Raw genomic sequence first — 25,625 nt, forward strand, 5'->3', positions numbered from 1 at the left:
CCACACTATGCCACTCCATGACACTCTACTCTACTCCATGACACTCTACACCCCTTCATTCTACTCTATGACACTCTACTCCACTCTATGCCACCCTACGCCACTTTACACCCCTTTAATCCATGCCACTCTATTCCATGACGTTCTATGACCCTCAACTCTACTCTAGGACACTCCAGTCTATGACACTCCACTCTACTCTCTGTCACCTACTTCACTCTACTGGTGTAAGGATCTTACCCGGTCGAAGTTCTGCAGGGACATCAAGGAATACCAACTTCAGATGTAGAAAAGGTCCCAACCTTCCACCTCAACCTACTGCCTCTATCAATCCCTAGAGCGCAGAGGAGGTGGCGGAAAGAGGGGAAACAAAACAAGGATAGAGGGGAAAACACAGGAGCTGCGGTCCTCTTCCTTCCTTTATCTGTGGAACTGTGTCTGTGTTCGTGAAACAAGGTTCTGCAAAAGGTAAAGAGAACAATATAAGAGGCCCTAATGCACCTACAATAACCCTGGGAAAAGCCCCCCCCCCCCCCTTAGTGTAGCTCTCCTATTTGGTTACCTTATTGCTAGTAGCCTGTTAATATTTATAGAGTTGCACAGGAGAACTGAAGAGGTCAGGAAAGGCAAAAGCTAGTCGTAATTCCCCTTCATTACTGTAGTGGATGTAGGTCGTCCCTATGACAGAAAAAGGAAACCATAGAGTAATCTACCCACGGAACCTCTGAAGAACCCCAATTCCCCCTTAATCACTTATCTTACACGGGGAATCCGGAGGTCATCACAGATCGAGGAATCTTACAAGGCTCCTGTAGAGATGTCTTCAGCTTGATTCCGGAAGAGGCAGCAGGGGAGGAACTCAGGAAGAAGGACAGGGATCAGGCGGCGTGAGCTAGACAGGTGCCTATCTCAGGGGTAACTGGTAGGTCCACGGCTGTTGTCTGGGGAGGAAGGAGACAGGGCAGAGACACCCGGCCGGCCCGCGGGACAAAATCCGGCAAGGTGGGCGGAGCGCTCTGACCCTTGAGCACCAAGATCCCGAAACCGGAAGAGACACGTCCAGTTAAACCATGCCGAGAGACTCCGCACAAAGCGGACTGAAGTACCATAAAAAATAGGAAAACAGAGCTCTGTTATATGAGAGAAGGCTCTCAAACGTATGCCCGAAAAAAGGGGCGCACTAACGACCACACACGAAGAGGTCGGGGTAGCGAGGAAGTCCAAGTCCTACGAGATGAACGCCGAAGCGCCCACTCACCGTGCAACCAGGAAACAGGAAACAGGAAGTTCCGGGAACAGCCTGCGGGGCAACACTAGAACGCGAAGCCCCGAGGCTTCCGGACGTCAGGCTTTTCTACTGGTTTGATGCTATCGCGCATGCGCGATAGCTAGACGCTATGGGGAATCCGCTCTCAGCCTGGTACCGCTGGTCCAGGCAATCATGACAGTACACCCCCCCAACACTCCCCCCATAGGTTTGGGCTTGTGAGGATGTCTCCTGTGGAACAAACGTATCAATCGAGGAGCATGTACCTGACTGGCAGGTTCCCATGTGCGTTCTTCAATTCCATGCCCCTTCCAGTGTATCAAATACTGCAAACGGCGTCTACTCCTTCGAGAGTCTATGATGGATTTCACTTCGTATTCTTCCTCTCCTTCTACCAACACCGGAGCAGGGTGAGAAGGTAGGCGAGTGCCGGGTTCCACAGGTTTTATCAGTGACGCATGAAAAACGGGGTGTACCTTGATGGTCTCAGGGAGTTTTAGTTCCATTGTCACTGGATTGATGACTCTAGAGATCGGGTAGGGTCCAAGGAACTTAGGTCTGAATTTACAAGACCCCTTCAATGGAATGTATTTGGTTGACAACCATACCTCATCCCCCTCCTTATACTCTGGTTCTGTCTGTCTATGTCGATCTGCTCCTTTCTTGTAAGCTGCCTTTGCTTGGTCTAAATTAGTCTGTGTCAGCTGATGTATATGTTGGATTTCATGAATGAACTCACTAACTGCCGGTGCGTTACAAGATGATAAACTCGGAGAGAGAAAAGCTTTTGGATGATACCCAGATGAACAAAAGAAGGGCGTGTATTTCGTGGAAGCATGTTGGCTGTTATTATATGCGAATTCCGCCACCCACACCATCTTATCCCAATCGCTGTGTGAGTGTAAGGACTGACTCCGCACGTACTGTTCAAAACACTGATTGACCCTTTCGGTCTGCCCGTCTGTCTGTGGATGGTGGCTAGATGACAGTCTCACATCAATCTGTAGTAAGGAGCATAGTTGTTGCCAAAATCGGGAAACAAACTGGGCACCCCTATCTGAAATTACCACCGAGGGGAATCCGTGTAACCTGACCACATGCTGTAAGAAAACAGCGGCAAATTCCGCTGCAGTGGGTAATCCCTTTAGGGGGATGAAGTGAGCAGTTTTTGTGAACAAATCCACTACTACTAACAGTGTGTTATGGCCCTTGGAAGTAGGTGGGAGTTCTACAATGAAATCTAACGACACCGTGTGCCATGGGAGAGGAGGAGTGGGTAAGGGTTGGAGCAACCCTGTGGGGTTTTGATGAGATACCTTGTTTTGAGCACATACATGACAAGTCTTAACGTATTGCTCAACGTCTTTTCCTAGGGTAGACCACCAAAACCGGCGTCGCACATTGTCAATGGTTTTCTTAATTCCGGGATGACCGGCCAAAGGATGAGAATGACACCATTCTAAAGCTTGTTTTTGCAGGTCTGGAGTGGTAAGGACTATTCCTCCCTGTACATACGTAATACCATCCCGACTCTCATGTTCTGCTGTCTTAATCTGTTCCTGCCCCTCTTCACTTTGTTGTTCCCTCACTACTTCCATTAGGAACTCCTTTTCAGATAACACTCCTATGATCTTGTCTGGCGAGATGATTAAGGGAGGTTCCACCTGTTCTTCTTGTATCTCGAACCCTAATCGGGACATAGCATCCGCCTTGCCATTCTTTCTACCCACCTGATATTGTATTGTGAAATCATACTCACTAAAGAACTGGGCCCAACGGAGCTGTCTCATGGATAAGGCCTTAGCTGATTTTAAGAATTGCAAATTACGGTGATCTGTATACACAGTCACCGTATGTTTGGTTCCCAGCAGGTATTGTCGCCATTCTTCAAAAGCTTTCTTAATGGCTAGTAATTCCTTGTCTCCCACCGCATAGTTCACCTCCGCGGGGTTTAATTTGTGTGAAAAAAAAGCTACTGGATGCAATTCTCCGGTGTGCTTATCCGCTTGTGATAGTACCCCACCTACCGCGACTTGAGAGGCATCTGCCTCCAACACAAATGGATAACTCGGGTCTGGGTGTTGAAGTACTGGGGCCTGGGTGAATGCCTTTTTTAGGGTTTGAAACGCTTTATCAGCCTCATCTGACCACACGAACGGAATCCCCTTCCTGAGCAACCATGTGATCGGTGCCACTAACCCTGAAAAGCCATCGATAAAGCGCCGATAAAAATTGGCAAACCCAATGAATCGTTGGATATCTTTGACCTTTTGGGGAGCAGGCCACCGTGAAATGGCCTCCACCTTTTGTGGATCCATTCGCAACCCCTGGGGAGAGATAATAAACCCCAAAAAGGGAACTGACTGCACATGAAACGTACACTTTTCCAACTTGCAGTACATCTGGTTGTCCTGCAAGCGCTGTAAAACCTGTCTTATATGCGGTATGTGTTCTTGTAGTGACTGCGAATATATCAACAAATCGTCGATATAGGCAATCACACAGACGTCCAACATGTCCTTTAGCACTTCATTTATGAAGAACTGAAAAGCGGAGGGCGCATTACAAAGCCTAAAGGGCATTACCAAGTATTCGAAAAGTCCATACTTGGTACAAAAAGCTGTCTTCCACTCATCCCCCTCCACTACCCGTACCAAATGATACGCCCCCTGTAAGTCCAATTTTGTGAACACACGGGCGTCCTTTACTCTATCTAGGAGAGCGGAGATGAGTGGAAGAGGGTATCTGTTCTTTATGGTTATTTTATTTAAGGCCCTGTAGTCTATGCAACAGCGTAGACCCCCTTCCCGTTTAGGGATAAAGAACAGAGATGAAGAGGCAGGGGATTTGGAGGGACGGATGAACCCTAAGGAAAGCATGTTGTCTAAATATTCACGTAAATAAAGATTCTCCTTTTCAGTCAGGGAGTAGACTCGACTGAATGGTATCTTGGCTCCTGCTTGAAGGTCTATACGACAGTCGAAGGGTCTGTGAGGCGGTAAGGAAGTGGCCTCCTTTGGGTCAAAAATAGTGCTTAAATCTTGATACACCTCAGGCAACACTTCTTCCTTCTCCGTAATCATAATCTCCTTGTTTTGACTTAGAGCTAGGGTATGTGCCTTGCAGCACTCTGGGCGAAACCGTAAGGTGGCCTTATGCCAGTCTATGAGGGGATTATGTGTCCTTAACCAGACAAGGCCTAGGAGAACAGGAAACTGCGGCGACTGGATCAGATCGAATTCCACCTGCTCAACATGATTAGATTCTAGGAGAATCTTGATGGATTCGGTCTTATGTGTGATTGGTCCCGACTTTAACACACTCCCATCTATAGTGGTGACTGTCTCTCCATACCCTTTGTCTTGTGGTTGAATGTGATGTACCTGAGCCCATGTCTTATCCATAAAATTCCCCGAAGCCCCTGAATCCAGCATCATTTGAGTGTTAGCCTGTCCTTGCTTCCAGAACAAATCAGCTGGGACAAAGAAATGACCAGAAGAAGGCGCTATGGGGTCGGAAGAAGAGACACTCAAACCTGAATAAGCCGAAGTCCTTGTCTCACAGGTCTCCGGGCTTCCAAGTTTTCCGACTTCTTGCTTGGCACCGGCTTGGTGGGACAGGATCTCAAAAAGTGTCCCGCCTTACCACAATACAGACATAGCCTGTTTTCTCGCCGCCGGCGTCTCTCGTCTGGAGTCAGAGGTCCTCTCACAATACCAATCTGCATCGGCTCTGCTTCCTCTCCAGTAGAGGGGAAGTCAGGTTTTTTCTCCCTTATTGTCACCACCCTAACCTCTGTCTTTCCTCTCTCTTTCTTACGTTCCTGCAGACGATGGTCTATTTGAACTACAAGATCCATTAGGTCCTTACAGGAACGGGGAAGGTCCACTATGTGAGACAAGGCATCCTTGATCTCCTCCCTCAGCCCCCTATAGAACAGAGTACCTCGTTTTTCTTCGGGCCAACCAGCCTCAACAACTAACCGCTGAAAGGAAGTGATGTAGGTGGCAATCTCATTGGTCCCTTGCTTTAGGGAGAGCAAATCCGTATCGGCCGTGAGAGTATATATATGTTTATCAAATAATTTCTTAAATTCGTCTTTGAAAGCCCCATAATTCTGTAAAAGAGGGTCATCTCTTTCTATTAACGGAATGGCCCAATTGGCAGCTGACCCCCCTAAGTACGATATCACAAAGGCTACCTTAGCTTGATCAGTGGGAAAACAGGGAGCTTTGCAAGTGAAATGCAATTGACACTGGCTGATGAACGTGGTAAATTTGGAGGAATCGCCAGTAAACCTCTCAGGTGGGGCAAGAGGGATTGAGGGAGGAGTAGTGACCTGTATTATGGGAGCGGAATCCCTAGAACTGCCTTCCCCCTGTCTCTCCCTCTGTATAGAATTCACCCGTAATGCCAAGGCCTGGGTCTCTGCCTGGAGATTCCCAATCATGTTGGCGAGATCCGCCAACGTCACTTGTTGTAATTCCATGACGCCCGGGCAGAACACACCACTTGGGCTTCGCGTTCTGTAAGGATCTTACCCGGTCGAAGTTCTGCAGGGACGTCAAGGAATACCAACTTCAGATGTAGAAAAGGTCCCAACCTTCCACCTCAACCTACTGCCTCTATCAATCCCTAGAGCGCAGAGGAGGTGGCGGAAAGAGGGGAAACAAAACAAGGATAGAGGGGAAAACACAGGAGCTGCGGTCCTCTTCCTTCCTTTATCTGTGGAACTGTGTCTGTGTTCGTGAAATAAGGTTCTGCAAAAGGTAAAGAGAACAATATAAGAGGCCCTAATGCACCTACAATAACCCTGGGAAAAGCCCCCCCCCCCTAGTGTAGCTCTCCTATTTGGTTACCTTATTGCTAGTAGCCTGTTAATATTTATAGAGTTGCACAGGAGAACTGAAGAGGTCAGGAAAGGCAAAAGCTAGTCGTAATTCCCCTTCATTACTGTAGTGGATGTAGGTCGTCCCTATGACAGAAAAAGGAAACCATTGAGTAATCCACCCACGGAACCTCTGAAGAACCCCAATTCCCCCTTAATCACTTATCTTACACGGGGAATCCGGAGGTCATCACAGATCGAGGAATCTTACAAGGCTCCTGTAGAGATGTCTTCAGCTTGATTCTGGAAGAGGCAGCAGGGGAGGAACTCAGGAAGAAGGACAGGGATCAGGCGGCGTGAGCTAGACAGGTGCCTATCTCAGGGGTAACTGGTAGGTCCACGGCTGTTGTCTGGGGAGGAAGGAGACAGGGCAGAGACACCCGGCCGGCCCGCGGGACAAAATCCGGCAAGGTGGGCGGAGCGCTCTGACCCTTGAGCACCAAGATCCCGAAACCGGAAGAGACACGTCCAGTTAAACCATGCCGAGAGACTCCGCACAAAGCGAACTGAAGTACCATAAAAAATAGGAAAACAGAGCTCTGTTATATGAGAGAAGGCACTCAAACGTATGCCCGAAAAAAGGGGCGCACTAACGACCACACACGAAGAGGTCGGGGTAGCGAGGAAGTCCAAGTCCTACGAGACGAACGCCGAAGCGCCCACTCACAGGGCAACCAGGAAACAGGAAACAGGAAGTTCCGGGAACAGCCTGCGGGGCAACACTAGAACGCGAAGCCCCGAGGCTTCCGGACGTCAGGCTTTTCTACTGGTTTGATGCTATCGCGCATGCGCGATAGCTAGACGCTATGGGGAATCCGCTCTCAGCCTGGTACCGCTGGTCCTGGCAATCATGACAACTGGGTGCCACTCCCCTCATTTCCGTGACACACTACGACCCTCCACTCTACTCTACGACACTCCACTCTAAGAAATGCTGTGCCATGCCACTCTATTCTACTTTACAAGAGTCAAATCCACTCAATGCCACTCCACTGTATGACACTCTACTGCACTGATGTGATGCCATTCCACTCTCTACACCACTCTACTCCACGCCCCTCCACCCTATGACACTCTGCACACTCTACAGAACTCCCTCTATGCCCCTGCACTTCACTTTACTCCACTCTACTCTACACCACTCCACTCTACTCTACTCTATGGCACAATTATTCAATTCTACTCCACTCTTCACCAATCCACTCTATGCCACTCTATGCTGCCCCACTCTACAACACTCTATGCCCCTCCACTCTACGTCACTCTACACTACTCCACTCTTCACCACTCCACACTACACCACTCCACCCCATGACACTTCATTCTATGACTGTCCACAAATCTACACTGTACTCTATGACACTTCGCTCTACGCCAGACCACTCTGCACCACTCCACCATCCTCCACACTAAGCCACTCAAGTCTACAATGCTCCACTCCACACCACTCTCCTCTACACCAGTAACTTTTAGCCATTCTGAACAGCAGCAACACTGGTTTGCAACATGCCTAAAGCACATTGGCAATGCCAATAGCTCTTGCATAAGCGAGGCCTATTAGATTTACCAATGGTTGTTTACTTTCTTCATGAACACTGTCTCTCCAGCAATTCAAGCACCACTTCTCTTTCGTGACTCTCCTACTAGTCCTGATTCTGGGCCGGGCGGGCTCTTAAGCTGCCACTTCACACAATCTGCCAACTTGGTTTTTGAGAGATGGCCTGACAGGGCAGGAAATAATTCAACAATAGAACTTTGCTCTACTGACCCCGTCAAGGCCCTATCAACCCTTGAGGAGCACCATCTTGTCAGAAAATCTTTGAACTTTGTACAGCCTATACAACCTTTGTACCACAGCCTCACTCTAACACTACAAATAGAACAAATAAACAGCATGTCAGACAACGTTAACCCCTTCATATTGCTAGAAGACCTCAAAATGGGAGTGTATTTTATTTTTTGCAAATTATTATAGCGTGGGCATGGCCGAAGGCATCACAGCGCTTTACAGCAGTACTAGGATACATGGGTAACAGCTGGTTACAGTTGCAGTACTTGAACGCGGATGTTTAAATCGGTAGATGCTTGCAGGAGTTACCACATGAGACAGTTAAAGCAATTGATCAAAGGTCGTAAACAATTAAAACGTTGAGTAAGATAGAGAGATCACATAACCAAGATAGTTGAGATCCTGGTGGAGAGAATACTTAAGTCTGATCGAAGGTGATTAACTAAGGACTCAGTCAAATAGGAAGAGCTTGAGGTACTTTTTGAAGGTGACTAGGCAGGTGGTTAGGCGGAGAGAGAGGGAGGCAGGGAGCTCTAGATTCTTGTGGCACTACTAGAGAATGACTCGCTCATGTATTGTTCTCCACTGAACGTGGGGAGTTCCAGAAGCAGGGATTTGGCATTTCTTGTACCCCTACTTGCTCCAGAGAATTTTAGTTTCTCATTTAGATAGGAGGGTAAAGAGGAGTGCAGCACTCTGTGGTTAATGCAGGTGATTTTGAATTGGACCTTGCTTCCTTCGGAAGCCATCGGAGGGTTAGCAGGGCAGAAGAAATGTGGTAAAATTTCTTGAGACCCAAAACGAAGCGTGCTGCTGCATATATTCTTGCTCTCAGTGTAGTCTTGGGCTCTCAGGGCGGGAAGGTTAGCAATCCATTCTTGTAGTGGAGTTTTTGCTTTCAAAGGTGAAGTTAAAATATAGTCTGTTTTATTTGGGTTGAGTTTTAAATGGTGTTGAACATCCAGTTTTAAAGCTTTAAAAGTGTGTTTGACAGCAGGACAACGTTTTCTGGAGATTAGATTTTCATGTATATTTGTGTGCCATAGGCATAGAGGTGGAAGAGAACCCAAGAGTTTCTGAGAATCATACATAGTGGCTCTAGGTACAGCTTAAAGAGGGCTGGGGAGAGGACTGAGCCTTGAGGTACCTCTTGATGTATGCTTACTGGCGTCGAGAAAGATTTACCTATTTTCACAATTTGGGATCAGTTGTTTCGGTATGAGGAGAACCAGTTGAGGACTGTGCCTCAACATCACATGCGTTGTTCTAGAGTGAGAAGGAGGTCCAGATGGTTCAAAGTATTGAATGCAGCAGATAAATCCAAGATGACCAGGAAACAGGGGTTACCAGAGTTAAGGATTCTAAGGGAGCCATCGAATATTTGGAAGATCACAGTTTCTGTACTGTGGCCCTGGCAGAAATCTGATTGGAGAGTGTCTAGGAGGTTGTTTGTTCGGATGTGAGAAGAGAGTTGGGAGGCTACGCAACTTTCAATGACTTTGCCTAAAAATTAACTCTGGGCGGAGTATGCGTAGTGGTGCTCTGCATAGTTTCACGGAGTAAAAAAACCTCTGTGGAACTACGCGGAGCCCTGCTCCGCCACGGGACCACAAAAACATGCATGCGCAGTTCACACATGACATAATACCTACAGGGAAGCGAGGAGGAGGACACCGGAAGAAGGAAGACACTGCAGTGAGGAGGAGGGCAGGCAGAAGACAAGGTAAGTGGTGTTTTAAAAAAACTATTTTAATGGGCCTGGCCTCGTACTCCGCTCCGCCACGGAGTCAGTGTTTTGTCCAACTTTGCGTTCCTAGTGGAGTGCGGAGTTGGTAAAACTCCACAAAGTCCGCTGGCGGAGCGGAGTACGACGCCCAGGGTTACTAAAAATAGGAGTGTCGAGACTGGGTGATAGTTGTTCATGTTCTCGGGATTGAGATATTGTTTTTCCAAGAGGGGAGAGACTTGACTCACTTTTAGTCATTCTGGAAATAGGCCATGTTTGAGAGACGAGTTTCCCTTGCTGGGCCATATAGGGAGCAGTTGTGTGCCAAGAGTTTTGCTAAAAGAACCTGGAATGGCGTCCTGAAGGTGGTTTGAGGGTTTTACTTTTGAGATCGTCCGCTATAGGTCAAGTTCAGAAATTGGGAAGAGAGATAACCATGATTGCAGAGCCTTGCACGGTAGAATCTCAACCATTTCTAGGGAGTCCCTAGTGGATAGAGAGATATGGATGACTTTGACTTTTTTATCCAAGAAATCCACAAAATTGTTGCAGCGGGCCATGGATGGATTAGGAGCTGAAGTGGTGGAGGAGTTTGTAGTCTACGCTATGACCTTGAACGGGCGCTGTGATCCGTTCTTGCAAAATTCACAAGGGCTCTGGTATGGGAGGATTTGGCTCTGAGGATTCAGTCTTTTTATATTTTTTTCACGCACAGGTGAAAGGGTGCTAGTCTCCATTTTTTCTCACATTTTCAGATAATCTTTCTTTCTTCTCAAAGTTGTTTGGAGAACCAAGGACTAGCATGTTTTTGTCTGAATAATTTGCACTTTAGGGGTGCACACCCATCAATAAGGGATTCCATGCAGGAGTTGTACTTGTCAGTGGCCTTATTAATATCAAGAAATGGTGTTATCTACATTAGGGTGGGAAGAGCCATGATGACCATGGCTTCTGTTCCAAGGTGGGATGCGTCCCTGAACCATATTTTCTTTTTCTTGGGTTACCTGGATGCTTTAGTATAAGAGCCAGATAGGAATAACAGGATCTGCATGTGTTCAGACCAGTCGACTGGAATGGGGTCATATGTCTGTAGGTTGAGGTAATTGGAAATTATCAGGTCTAGAATAGCGCCTTTGTGGTTTGTGGGTCAATGACAGTGTTGTTGGAGATCATTGTCTTTGGGAAAGGAGGTAAAAGTGTCCATATAACTGTAACCCTCGCCCCCAATGGAATGTTGAAGTCACCAAGGAAGATATTGTTGTCCAAGCTGATAAGTTGAGAGGTGAAGAAATCCATGCATTCCTAGATAAAGTTGTTGTTATGATCCGATGGATGGTATTTTACATTCACTCTGATGTTGAAGGTAGTGGATGTTGACACTTCCACCGGCATGCATTCGAAAGACCGAAAATGAGTCAATGGGAGGGTTCTACATCTCAAGGACTTTCTGTGAATGAGTGCGAGACCTCCACCTTGTCTATCTTCCCTGTTGCGATGCAGCATTTGGGAGGAAGTAGAAGGTCTAGAGAGAGGTTAGAAGAATCATTAAGCCACATTTCCGTGAGGATCAGGATGTCAAGATTATGGGCCAAGATCAAATCCGATATCTCTAGACAGTGTTTGACTCTAGAACGACAATTGTGTAGCATGCAGTTCAGGGAGCAGCTATTGTCTTTCTGGTTTGACTGTTCAGGGAGAGTAGTAGGGATTTGATTCAAGTTAGGAGGGGAGGAGACTGGGATGGTGTGTATGAGTTTGAATGTGGTCTGAAATGATGGTAATGAAATGGCCACCCACTGAGGGAAGAGAGGAGGAGGGGTAGCAGAATTTAAAGCAGCGTTACTCTCTAGGAGATAGACTAGGTCTGAGTTGTCTAGGGGAGATTGTGTCTCTTTGGGTCCAGGTAGACTGATGTCTCTCAGTATGCTGGAAGATTGGTGGGAGAGGGTCTGCGAGGGGTGCTAAGGGGAGCATCAAAAAGGGAACAGAGTCACGTAGGAGGAATAGAGCATGTGTGAGGATGTCCATTTTATGAGAAAATTGTGAGAACGAGGAAAGGAGCTTGGTGATCAGAGGCCAGTTATGTTCAGCAATTATGGGAGTATTGGAGTGGTCTGGCAAGAATGGACTTTGAGGGGTGGTTGAGGTGCAGGTTGGGGAAGGAGGGGGTTGTTGGTATCTGGTGTTGGGAGATGATAGGGTAGGGGGCAATAAATATATGGAGGGAGGGGGAGGTGTATGGGTCAACTGTGGGGCAGCAAAAAGGGTGGAGGGGCAGCTAGAGGAGGAAATATTGGTTTGTGGGAGGTTGGAGAGGAACAGAGCAAAGATGGTCTGTTGGGGGAGGGGTGTTCAAAGTCTAGTGTTGGTGAGCTGTGGGTTGTGGGGGCATGTTGGATTACATGAGAGTCCAGAGTGAGAGGTGATGTTTGGGTGTACCGGAAGGGGGAAGAATGGAGGATCTTCGGAGGGCTTCTAGGTGAGATAAATAAATTTAATTATGGCCAAGTTTGTGTAGTTGGCTTGGAACATTTTATGAGTGTTGTAGATGGAGATAGAAATGTTGTCCGATAGGTCAAAGAAGGAAAAGCATTTGAGTTTGCATCCAACTGGCATGTTAGAGAGAGAGGAGGATGGCAAGGACCTGAACCATTGGCTAGGATAGTGTGTGAGGAGGAGGTCAGTTTTGAGGGTCCCATTTTAGTAGGCAATAGTATTGGTCTGCTAAAAGGGTTTCCAGGGAGTCCCAAAGGGCCCTGTGTGTCAGTTTATTCATTGTGCATTTGGAAAGATTGTGGGGGGGGGGAGGTATTTGATCTTGAAAGCATTGGTGCCACATTTTGGAAGGTACAATTGGGAATTGGGGAGCTGGGGGAAATGGGCATCTCTGTTATGTTGGAGGCCGATACCAGTCCAGAAGTTCTAGATATAACCTAGACAACCATTGCTAGGGTGAAGATGGTCATTGTGTAGTCATCCACAGCCTTGCAAAGTGCCCAGCGTCCTTACAAGTAGAAGAAGAACTCATATAATAGTCTTTGGTAGAGTGTGAAGGAAGTGACCCGCTTGGGGCCACCCGGGTCACTATAAACCACCTCTCAGCCTTCCATACAAATGAAGAGTCAGAGAGTCAGTAGAGAATATAGACCAGTAACAGTTTATTCATATACACTCAGAGCGGAGCCCCGTCTGCACAGTCTTCTGGAGTGGTACAGAGGGAACTGAAGGTCCACAAGCAAAGAGATACATTATGTACATTTCATGATTGGTTAGAAACACGCCTACAGTGGAATTGTTCCGGCTCACACAAGAGGACAGTAAAATACAAGAAAAAACAGCTTCTGTTCTCGTAACTCAACACAGTCCAAGGCCGCTGCACTTGGTACTGTAATAAGACTACCAGACAAGTGGGAGAGGGCCTCTATCCAGTGAGAAAGCTATGCACTGGCACTAACTTCTCATTACTGAAAAAACGAAACTCAGAAAGAGACAATTCTTGGAATGAATGAGAATTAGTTTCGGTCAGCATACAAAATGGACGAAAGAAAAGCAAATGGCGTAGCGAATGCTGACTTATACGGGGCACTACATAAGCATTAACAGGTCTAATCTAACAAGCGATAGATGAGGCTAGAATTGAATCTCTGAGTTCTACTACCCAGTGTACCCATGTTGGCAGTGGCAGATTGCAGATGCCCTCACCCCTGCCTGTGGCATCCCGGTATCTTTCACATGGTCCAATGTGTACGACGCTCAGCTTGATTCTTGTTTCTGATGCAGAAGCTACTAGAGTTTTTAGATGTCAGGACTCCTGTGTCTCCATGCTCCTGGCTCTTGTAGCATCCCAACAAATAATTGTAGGCGTCGAGTGGAAGGAAAAGTAGATTACACTAACTGAACACCTATTTGTTGCCACTGTATGCGCTAGTTACACCTTAAGGGAATGGGTACTGTGTAGGCTGTAGGGCGTGATGAAAAATTTAGGTCTGTATTCAGCCATTGGATTTCATCCCTGCTGCCAAATTCATCTGATTCAGGTATGAGCCCACCTGCACTGCAAGTCTATCCACAGTGATCATCATGGAGCCCAGTGATATCTGTGGGAATTACGCGGTCAGTACTGGTCAGCCTGCAGTATGATTTACCTAGGAGGGTGAAAGCTGGAGGCAAATGTCTATACTGGAAGGCCACACATCGAAAGTATGATATCCTACTCCAGCAACCCGTTCCCTTAGTGTGTACATGCACGAGATTCTAAGAATGTTGCCATGCTAGAAGCCCTTGTTGACAGGGGTAGGGGTGTGGTGGTAGGATGCACTTAGTGTGAATGTAAGCTGGATAGAATCACCATATCCTCACCCCAAGCCCTCCCTTTGGTGATCTTATGCCAGGCAGGACTGCCCAGCTGCATACACATTGCCGCCTCTTGTGGGGGGCAAAATACCTCTTTCTATGGCCACTGCGCAGAGTTCTTGGGCCGAGTGTAGAAACAAGCTGCTCCCTTGAGGTGGGGGGTGGGGGTGGCTGTCAGGGTGCTAAGGGGATATAGTTGCATGTTCAGACTCACTGTGCCAAGACTCCTCAGATCATTTCTGGTCACTTAGGGCAGCATCAGGGCTGTCGCCACTGGGAGTGGTTAAAACTCTAGTGCTCTTAAGACTGGACTATGGGAATGCCACTCTTATAGGTCTACCCAAAGCCAGCTTAGCCCCGATGCAAGCAACAATAAATGCAGCAACAAGACTTTTAACAGGTACATGCCATTATGATCTCATTTCCACATCACTTTGAGCCCTTAACTGGCTCCCAGTTGCAGCTAGGATCCAAGTGAACGCTGCATGCTTAACCCACAAAGCTTTACACAACTCTGGGCCTGAATACATTGTGAATTGGCTCAAGCTATCAGGATGGGAAGACATTTTTGAAGTGCTAAATCCCTCACACTTGTACCAGGCAGATTCAAAAAAAGGAAAACACGTGGGCACAATTTCTCCGGACCTGCTCCAAAAATATAGAACTCTCAACCACCATTCACCATGCAATGACCTCATTCAGCCTTTTCAAGAAGGAAGTTAAAGCCATACTACTTGAAAACATGTTATAAGAGAACGCTTTTGAAACTGTCACTCGTCCTATTTTTTATATTGTATCCTACTATTTTTGTAACTTGCTCTTCAATTTCTATATACAAGGTATCATAAGAGACTGATGCTTTACTGTACTCTAACCTTCATTCAGCTCTCTCTTTGACCAGCTCTCTGATACCATGATGGTCATGTTCGTGTTTTATAAAAATAAATAAATAAATACATTGACTGCACCAAACACAACATAACAGACCACTCATTCCATGTACGGAAGGAGGTACCACTACCTGACAAATATTGATACCACTCCATACAGTTTACCCCAGGAGGTTTTAATTCCTCACTCTGACATCCACTGGCTAGAATGAGGTATAAGATATGTTTCCTAACAAATTGAAAAGTGACATGTTTTCCATACGTTTGATTTTTTACTTTATGCAAATTGCTGAACAAATGACCTGGAAGAATTCGTGTTGGGAAAAATCATGGGTGCACGCAGTTCCTGCACAAGTCAAAATACCTGAACAGGTGTAAATATTGTGCTCACCCAATCACAGAATTATAACAGCATTTAGAATGGGGCAACATAAAATTCAGTATAACCAAATGGCCCTGTCCACTTCGTAATCTTTGTTGCTGAGATTGATTTTCTTATTTACACAGCTGAAAAATGTGCAACATATCACTGGTGGCAACATTGCTGCATACCGCCCCGGCCCCCTTTGTGCAGAGCTTACCCTTAATAAACCACTAAAAAAGAAAAACCCATAAATGCGAGAGAAGAGTCGGCGGGGGGGATGGGAAGGGGCGAGGGGTCGAAGGGATGTAGTTAGGCGCTGACCCTCATGCCTGTGCAGCATTAACGAAGACATGCTAAGAGGGCCCTCGGCGCCATTAGCATTAGCATACATTAGAGGCAGTCAGAGTGTCAGGAGCTTGTGCCCAGCTTGGCATTATGCATGCCCTGGTGGCACCACTCTGCAACAAGCCCATTAAGGAACGGTTTTTGTTTTGTGTCTCTGAAAGTTTGTGACAGATGTAATCATCAGGGCATGAAAAGAGACGATGCTCGTTCGCCCAACGGGCAGAGCGGGGGAAGAAGCGCAGTACCTGGCGTGAAGCAGGGACTCATGCAGCGGTCAGGGCAGCATCGTTCGAGGGAAGCAGTGGGTGCAGGGACCACAGAATGTGCCTCAGGGCGGACACAAACCTCTTCCCCGGATTTAAAGATGGGTAGCTATTCTAAGTGACACCATAGTCAATGCTTGTCTTTCATATGTTCAGTGCTAACTGTAGGTTACTTTATTATTGTGCATAATACTAAGTTGTATGTAAAAAAAAATTACAAAAAATGTGGTGCAGTGTACATAAAACTGTCTATGATGACATGTGAAGTCCACAGTTGGAAAACTATCTGTTACTGATAGACACTTACCTGCATTTTTTTGTGTTTTGTATGTGACCCCCCTCCTCCCTGCACATGCCACTTAATACGCAGATTGTATACATTAGCTATGAAGGGGAGAGAAGTTATGGAAAAACACACACAAAGGAATCTTCCTCACCTCCTTTCCACCTCCCTCTGCCTCGTTATTCCTTTGCCCCTTCCCACATCCCGCACGGTCCCACGAAAATAATAAGAAGCTGTAATTTTCATCGTGTCACCCTCTTCCAAAAGCAACACTTGATGTTTTGGTACACATACTCAGACCTCCCCACCCACCCAAAAAATACAATACCTGGCATCCTCTGAAATCACCCCCTCGCATAAAAAATGGCTGGCTTCTACATTCAGCTTAGCCAACCCAGGTCTAAGCTTGCCACCTTCAATGAACAGGGAGCGTGACCCTGGGCTCAGACCAGCTGCCAGCATCGCATGAAATTCTTTCTCAGTGGTGGCTTTGACATGGCAGCTGGTGGCTGTTGATGCATTACCATCATTCACCACGACCACATTTTTTCAGAACAAGGGGCCCGATTCACAGAACAAACTTAAGACTAAATCCTAAACTTAGTACCATTCTGGTATTCACAGAATGCACCTAGTACTTCTGGTATTCACAGAATGAACTTACTACTTTTGCTATTCACAGAATGAACTTAGTACTTTTGCTATTCACAGAATGGATTTACGACTCCTAAACTTACGTCCGCACTCGGGCCGGAAATTCCGGGCCGGAGGCGGAGCTTCCGGGCCGGAGGCGGAGCTTCAGGGCCGGAGGCGGAGCTTCCGGGCCGGAGGCGGGGCTTCCGGGCCAGAGGCGGAGCTTCCGGCATCGCATGAAATTCTTTCTCAGTGGTGGCTTTGACATGGCAGCTGGTGGCTGTTGATGCATTACCATCATTCACCACGACCACATTTTTTCAGAACAAGGGGCCCGATTCACAGAACAAACTTAAGACTAAATCCTAAACTTAGTACCATTCTGGTATTCACAGAATGCACCTAGTACTTCTGGTATTCACAGAATGAACTTACTACTTTTGCTATTCACAGAATGAACTTAGTACTTTTGCTATTCACAGAATGGATTTACGACTCCTAAACTTACGTCCGCACTCGGGCCGGAAATTCCGGGCCGGAGGCGGAGCTTCCGGGCCGGAGGCGGAGCTTCAGGGCCGGAGGCGGAGCTTCCGGGCCGGAGGCGGGGCTTCCGGGCCAGAGGCGGAGCTTCCGGCCCGGAGGTGGAGATTTCAGCCATAGCTAAATCGGCCGGAATCCCCACCTCCGGGCCGGAAGCTCCGCCTCCGGCCCGGAAGCCCCGCCTCCGGGCCGGAAGCTCCGCCTCCGGGCCGGAATTTCCGGCCCGAGTGCGGACGTAAGTTTAGGAGTCGTAAATCCATTCTGTGAATAGCAAAAGTACTAAGTTCATTCTGTGAATAGCAAAAGTAGTAAGTTCATTCTGTGAATACCAGAAGTACTAAGTGCATTCTGTGAATACCAGAATGGTACTAAGTTTAGGATTTAGTCTTAAGTTTGTTCTGTGAATCGGGCCCCAGGTCTCCAGTTTCCACAATTTTAGACGTCAAATCATTGTTTTCAGGTGAGAGTCTAATTTTGTATTCAACAGAAACAAGACAAGACTAAAACACCCAGAATGCATTATTCTATCAAACAAAAGTCCTGGGCAAGGCAAGCGCTATCTAGCGCGCACCGCTATTATGGTGGTCGCGCCAGACCCCGGCAGTGAACCGGAAGCACTTTAAGTGCTTCCGGTTCACACGAACTCCGGACGTTTGGGGGAGACTGGTTTAGACCAGCCTCCCGCCTGGTGGTCCCACTGCCCCCTCTTAAAATGGGACGGTGGGGTGACCCCACCCAGCAAGCTATCGCGGCTGTCCCTACCTGCAGAAGGCAAAGAAGGATGGACCGCGCAAACCACCCCAACCACATAAGACTTCCCCACACTCAACTGAAACAGACCAGGGTCAAAGGAAGAGTTACAAACCCGCATTGGCACACAGGATCCCAACTGGCAATCCAACCAACAGCCATAGCTACGCGCGTGTGGATGGAAGAACATACGCAGAAGTAACAGGACCCAAACAGAACAGCCCACTACCACCACCACCAACACCACCACCACCAACTGCCCCAGCACCATCCTGTGCAATAGGCTCAGCCATCAACTGGCAGGAACTCATCACGAAGATTGCGAAAACAGTCGCAGACATGAACATCCACCCTTTGGTGACAATGGTGGCGAATCTCATCGCCGGACTTTTCCACGGTGAAGAAAACACACACAATGGCAGCAAAATCTAAAGGAAACTCCCTCTTCTTGATGTGGAATGCTAACAGCATTCAGAAGAAAACTGCAGAACTCCTGCACCTGATGGAAACCATGGATGTGAGTATAGCGCTTATTTCCGAGACCCATCTCCAAGGAAGCCAGAAGCTCAACTTAGCAAACCACAGGGTGTACCGCACAGATCGCACCACCGGAGCCAAGGGCAGAGGAACAGCGGTGATTGTCAGCACAAAAGTGAAGCACCACGAGATTTCACTACCACCAGTGGGGAGCATTGAAGCAACTGGCATACAGATCCAGACATCTGCAGGCCCCCTATGGCTGATTGCCGCCTACTCAACCCCAGGGAAGCTAAGCCCAAAGGACTTGGATGCTTTATTGGACCCCCGCATCTCAACATTAATTGGCGGAGACCTAAATGCCAAGCACCAGTGCTGGAACTCTCGCGCGGTAAACAGCAAAGGACACGCTCTACTTGCCCACTCAATGAAGGAGGACTTTGTAGTGGCTGGCCCAACTCAACCAACACACTGTCCAGGCTCTGCACTGCATAACCCGGACGTCCTGGACATCATCGTCATGAAGAATCGCTCCCAGTCTATGGAGCTGGAAACCTTAACTGCACTGACGTCCGACCACAACCCAGTGTTGATCACAGTTGGTGACGTGCTTGAAGACCAGCAACAGGGCAACAGGGCACCAGACACAACTACAAGAAGGCAGACTGGAGCCTATACAAGAGAAGCCTGGAGGAGACACTGGTCCCAGGCCCCCTACGCTGCATTGAAGACATTGACCAGGCGGTTCACCACTTCACAGCTGCAGTCCACACTGCCATCGATCTCAGCATTCCCGAGCAGAAACTCCAACGCTGCTCTATCTACGACCTCCCGAAGGGCATCAAGCAGTCGATTGCTGACAAGAACAGAGCCCGGAGAGAGTGGCAAAGGAATCGCACCCCCGACCTGCTGAAGAAATACAATGAGCTGACAAGACAGCTGAAGATCCAAATAAGCCAGCACAGAGGTGAAAAGTGGGAAGCAGCAACGGCCAACCTAAAGGACTTGGACAACTCTCTCTGGAGAATGACCCGACGCTTGACTGGGAAGAAGGAACCAAACCCACCGATACAAGGGAAGACTCACTTGGCATGCAGCAACAGGGACAAGGCTGAGATCTTCGCTGACACGCTGGAGGCATCCTTCAGGCCTAACCAGGATAGCAAACTGGCAGCAGAAGTTGAGCAAGAGGTCACTAAGCACCACTGGGAGCACCCACCAGAAACCGAAGCTGCAAACATTGAGGAATGCTCCACAGGCGAGTTATCGGCCCTGGTGAAGACACTAAAAAACGGCAAGGCCGCAGTAAAGGACAGAATAGTCAACCAAGCCATCAAGATGCTCCCAGATGCCGCTGTGGATCACCTTGCTGAGATATTCAACGCGTGTATGCAGCACCAGTATTTCCCTAATGCCTGGAAAGAAGCAAGAGTCATCGTATTCCCCAAGGCTGGGAAACCACTACGAGATCCTGCAAATTACCGCCCTATCAGTCTGCTATCTGGCCTATCAAAGCTCTTCGAAAAAGTTATCCTTGCCCGTCTTGTGGACTTTGCGACAAGTGAAAACCTCCTCGCCAAAGAACAGTTTGGGTTCCGGAAAGACCACTCGACCAATCACCAACTCCTCAGAGTTGTGGACATCATCAGCCATGGTTTCAACATCAACAAATCTACTGGAGTAGTCTTTCTGGATGTAGCCAAAGCATTCGACCGAGTATGGCATGAGGGACTGCTTTGCACACTTATCAAGCTCAGGTTTCCAAGCTATCTGATTAAACTGCTGTCTAGCTACCTGTCAAAACGGACCTTTCACTTGGCGGTATGAGACGAATGCTCAACACCACGCCCAATCCTTGCTGGAGTGCCCCAGGGATCAATCCTAGGACCATTCCTCTTTAACATATTCACAAACGACATCCCCACGGACCTAAAGAAGACTGAACTGGCTCTTTACGCCGATGATGCTGCAGTCATCTCCCAATCCTTCAGCGAACAGGAAGTGGCTAAGAACCTTGAGGCATCACTCAGCAGACTCTCCGAATGGTACAGCGACTGGCAGATCACCCTGAACACTAGCAAAACCACAGCAACATTATTCACCAGGGAGCTGAACAGAAAACACCCAGCGATCCTCCTCAATGGGGATGAGATCAAATGGGAAAACAGCAGCTCCTACCTGGGGGTGACTCTGGACTCTAAACTCACATGGAAAAACCACATAGAGAAGACCTGCCAGAAAGCAGCAACAAAACTGTCTGCATTATACCACTCCTGAAGACCAAGTCAATGCCCTTGCAGAGCAAGGTGCGAGTAATCATCGCAATAATTCGACCAACCATGATGTACGTTGCACCAGTTTGGAGTGGCTGCCGCCCGCAGCTTCGGAAAGACCTGCAGAGACTACAGAGCAGGGCCTTACGGATTGCAGCAGGTGCTCCAATCTTCGCAAGAACAGCAGACCTCCACAGAGACCTAGGCGTTGAGATGTTGGACGACCATCTCCGCAAACTCAACAGGACATTCTACAAAGGATTGGATCAAAAAGATAACCCACTATCAGGAAACTTGCAGACATTTCTACAAACCCATTTGACCGCTACCCGAGGCCCATCGAAGCGCTAACTTTGTGAAACTGAAACAGCAACACAGCATCCATAAACTAATCACTGCCAGAGGGCAAATCGCCCCGGCAGGTACCCAAAACTCATCACTGTCAGAAGGCAACCGCCGCGGCAGCCATCAAAAGCTCATCACCGCCAGAAGACATTTGGCAGACGAATACAAGCTCTGCGATAAAACTTGCTGACACTTCCGCAAACCAAATTGACCGCAACCTGCGGCCTTTCACAGCGCTGACCTTGTGATCCAACCTCAACTGTGACAAAGCGTCACACATCAATAAGACAACCGAAACAGCGACTAAAAAACTCAAAATGAATGTGGAGTAATGAGGCTATCGCCTCGGTATCCAAAAACTCACCACTGTCAGATGGAATCTGACGGGGGAAAACAAGAGACACGGAGGAGGAACAGTCTCTTGTTCCTCGCGCCCCCACCAGGAACACACCCGGGCCAGCGGCGGCCCGTAACTTGTTTTTGTTTTTCTCTTTGCAGGTCGTCTTTCCTAGCAGTCCCGAGATTTCATGCGGCTGTGGCCAGGAGTGAACTGTCGAAAGAGCAGTGGTGTGTTCCTTCATGATCGGGAGGGAACTGTTGGCAGCGCGGCGGTGTGTGCCTCGGAGGGGATTCTTTCCGGCGCTTCCATCGTAAGATCATAGCGGAGCATTTCGCCATGTCGATGCTCCATTCTTGGCACCGGCGTGAGATCAGCAGAAAGGATCGCCGAGACATCTGTTAAGTGATCGGCAATTGTGTCTCCCGTGCGGGCGGTATCAGCAGCATATCAGCTGCGTACTGGCGCCGGGCCTGCGATCAGAAGCGCATTGTTGTGTGGCCCGGCGGGACCGGCATCGACTGCTCATTTCAGCGGTATACTGGTGCGGAGAGGCAGCGCAGCCTAACGGTGAGGGTCTTGAGGTCTTAGATCCTTACTCTCAAGCTTAAGTGTTCAATTCCTGGTGTCTCACTGTATCGTCACAAAGGACAGAAATAGGGAATTGGGTTTGGGGGCATTTGTTGTACCGCCAGCATCGCCGCTAGCTGCCCGGGGGAGCGCTAAAAGGCAACAGCTGTTTTGGGGCAAGCCAAGTTTAGACGCTCACCATATCGTTTGCTCGCATAGTCAGGTGTGCAATTGCTGGCTTTATTAAATGCATCTGTACCTTCAATTTGAGGTGTAGGCAAAGGTGAGCGATCATAAGCAAGCAGTGAGAGGCACGTTTTTCTGATTACACGAGTGCTAGTACTGCGCTGTAAATATAGGTTCATGTGGCTCATAAGGCGTAGTGTGCGCGCTGGGGGGCTTACAGTCACCGCAGCGCATCAGCTAGTTGTGTGGCCCGGTACTGGTCATTTGTGTCTCTTTTATTTCAGAAATCTTCTGGAATACAGCTGGGTCGGACCCTTTCATGAGGACGCCAACACTGGCAACCCTACACTGCTAAGCGCTTCCAGGAGTCACACGTTTGGGGGTCATTTTACTTGACGCACTGGTGAGAGTATCTTTGGGTGCAGGGGGTGCTGTGCAACTACTGTCAGGTAAGGGTTTGGGCAGTGTCCCAGATCAGTGGGCGGGGGGTTGTGCGTCACCCATTGGAAAGTGCGGGGGCCATGCGCTGCGAAACGAGCAGTCCTGTTTTTCCCTCCAATGTGCAGTGATATCTTGTGGGTATTGACAATAACAGTACGTTGGCTGCGTGTCCTCCTTGCGGCAGTAAGGGGGCTTGACGCTATGTAGGCAGTTTGGTTTGCTGTTTCTTAACACCGTTAGCGCTCAGCCCACAGGGTTTGGGGTAGACATGCTTCACCCCACGGATGAGCCTGTTTTTAGGCGGGGAGGCGCATGGAGGCGCAGGGATTACTGACCGACAGCGGGAGTGTCTGTGCGGTCATGAAGTAATGCAGTTTAGCGTTCTCACTTTGGCGAAGGTTCGGGACAGTTCATGTCTTCCTCCGATTGTGGCCGAATTAACTTTAGTGAGGACATGTACAGTATGGCGGCCTTCTAGTTTTCTGGTCCCTGGTTTCCTAAGTGTGCACTCTACCGTGGTAGCCTTCTTTGTTGCATACTCGGTCACTTGGCCTTTTCCTCCGAATCAGACGCTAACTGCCATTCTGTTACTTGCCGATAACATGTGAATGGGCCCAGTCAGTGAGGTTCCCACTGGATTTTGCATTGTGTAGTGAGGGTAGACAAAGGGCCGTGTTTTGCCTCTCTATTAATTTCGCTGCGCTTAAGTTGTGCTGGCGGTTTCCAGCAACTGGCAAACGGGCACCGGTGCTGATGTTTGTTGCTGCATTAGTAGCACTGTTGGGTGATTGGTTTTAGGTAATTGCAGATGTCCTTATATTTGTACAATCTAAAGTTAACATGTGGATTTGAATAAAATGCAAGGCCTAGCTGCAGTTTGTGAAAGGGCAAAGATGGTGAGCCTTGGACTGGTGACAATTGGGTTACCAGACAGCATACCGCTTGGGTGCTGCTGGTTTACCAAACACGTCTTACGTTTTACCTGAATGTGTCATTTGCAGGTGTTTTTTCAATACCATGTGTCCTATCTGCCCGTCTGCGTGTCTTATATGAGACTTGGAACAGACTTCCTAGGATCATCAACAATGCCTACTGGCAAAACCCTAAAAAAGTGCAGAGTGTGTGCCAGGCGCTCTCATTGAAAGTCACATGCAATGTTAACCGTATTGGCTATGCGAAGCGGTAAGAATCGAAAGTCTGATTTCAAATGTTCCTCAAGTAAATGCAACTGGTGCTAGGTGCTCTTAAGTTGTAATGTGATTTTCGATTGTTCCTTCACTTAAGGCAAATGGCGCTATGCTAGCCCCTCTCATTGAAAGTCACATGCAATGTTCCCTATGTAGTCAGGTAAATGCAACTGGGGCTATGCTAGGCAACCTTAATTTGTAATATGATTTTCTATGTTCCTTCACGTAATGCAAATGGCACTATTCTAGGCGCTCTCACTGAGAGTCAAATGCAATGTTCCCTATGAAGTCAGGTAAATGCAACTAGGGCTATGCTAGACGCCCTTAATTTGTAATATGATTTTCAATGTTCCTTCAGGTAATGCAAATGGCGCTATGCTAGGCGCTCTCAGTGAAAGCCACATGAGGTGTTCCTTATGTAATGGAACTGAGGCTATGCTAAAGTGGGCTGAATTGAAAGTCTGATGTCAATATAAAGTTTTGAAAGCCCTGCTTCATGTCAGCCAGCAAGGTATATATACGGTATATTACCCGTTATTCTTGTAGTTCCCACGGAATGGTCAAACCATTGACGTTTTCAGGTGGAAGCATGACTGCTTACTATGGGCACTACATCAAGACATTTCACACCGGGGTGATGTGTGCTTACTATGGACATTACATCAGGACATTTCACACCAGGGTTACGTCACGTCAAATACTACAAGTCTTGGATGTCAGTCTCGCGAGGCGCCTGCCTCTGTGGTCACCTACAGACATCAGCAGTACTTATGATGTCATTACATCCCAGGCCTCGTTGTCACACCTTCGAGAGTGCCAGAGGCAAGCGGGTGATGTTACAAATATGAAATAGGAGTCTGTTGTCAAGTACTCATAGGCACACGGGTGCGGTTACAAAATATTTATATGGGGTCTGTTGTCAAGTAGCGTCTATGCACCCATCGCAGGTACACGTATGCATTGGAAGCTGGTTATGTCATCCTATGGCTCTACACCTGTGTGCTAGTACACATACGCAGCTTATGCCTGTGGATTTGTCACACACTACCTATGCACCTTTTGTGCTCATACACTTAGGAGGAGTTATGTATTGCATCACACAATATCTCTGCACCCTGGTGCCTGAACGCTGAGGTATTGGGATGTCCGTGTCATGTCACATGGTACCTATGCACCCTTTGTGCTTGTGCAATCAAGCTTTATATGCCTGGGGTTCGTCACCCCCCTTTGTGCTCATACACTTATACTAATAATGTATGGTGCCACACAGTACCTCAGTGCCCTGGTGCCCGAACAGGTATGCGGTGGATGTCCGTGTTTGTGTCATGGTACCTAGGCTTGGGCGCATTCCGGCATTAGATGCCTAGGTCATATCATACAATACATGCGCACCCTGTGTTTTACACTTTTCGCACTAGATACGTATGGGGTGGCGCACAGTACCTATGCATCCGTTTGTATGGCGTATTCAATATCCTCATTTTCACACCGTACCTCTGCAACCTGGGCTGAGGGTGGGGGTGGACAAAGGAGGGTACAGTCTCATGAGGTAGTCGATGGGCCTGGCATGCACACCCAACTTTTTTCCCAAGGGCTAGGAGCACTAATCATCTGTGTTTTATGTTCCTTTATGTATGGCGGATCCATGACGGTGACACCTGTGAGGTGATCCACACGGCAAAGACGGCGAGCTGTCAGGTCCACTTCTGCTACATGGC

The sequence above is a fragment of the Triturus cristatus genome, chromosome 7 (assembly GCF_964204655.1).
Source record: "Triturus cristatus chromosome 7, aTriCri1.1, whole genome shotgun sequence".
NCBI lineage: Eukaryota > Metazoa > Chordata > Amphibia > Caudata > Salamandridae > Triturus > Triturus cristatus.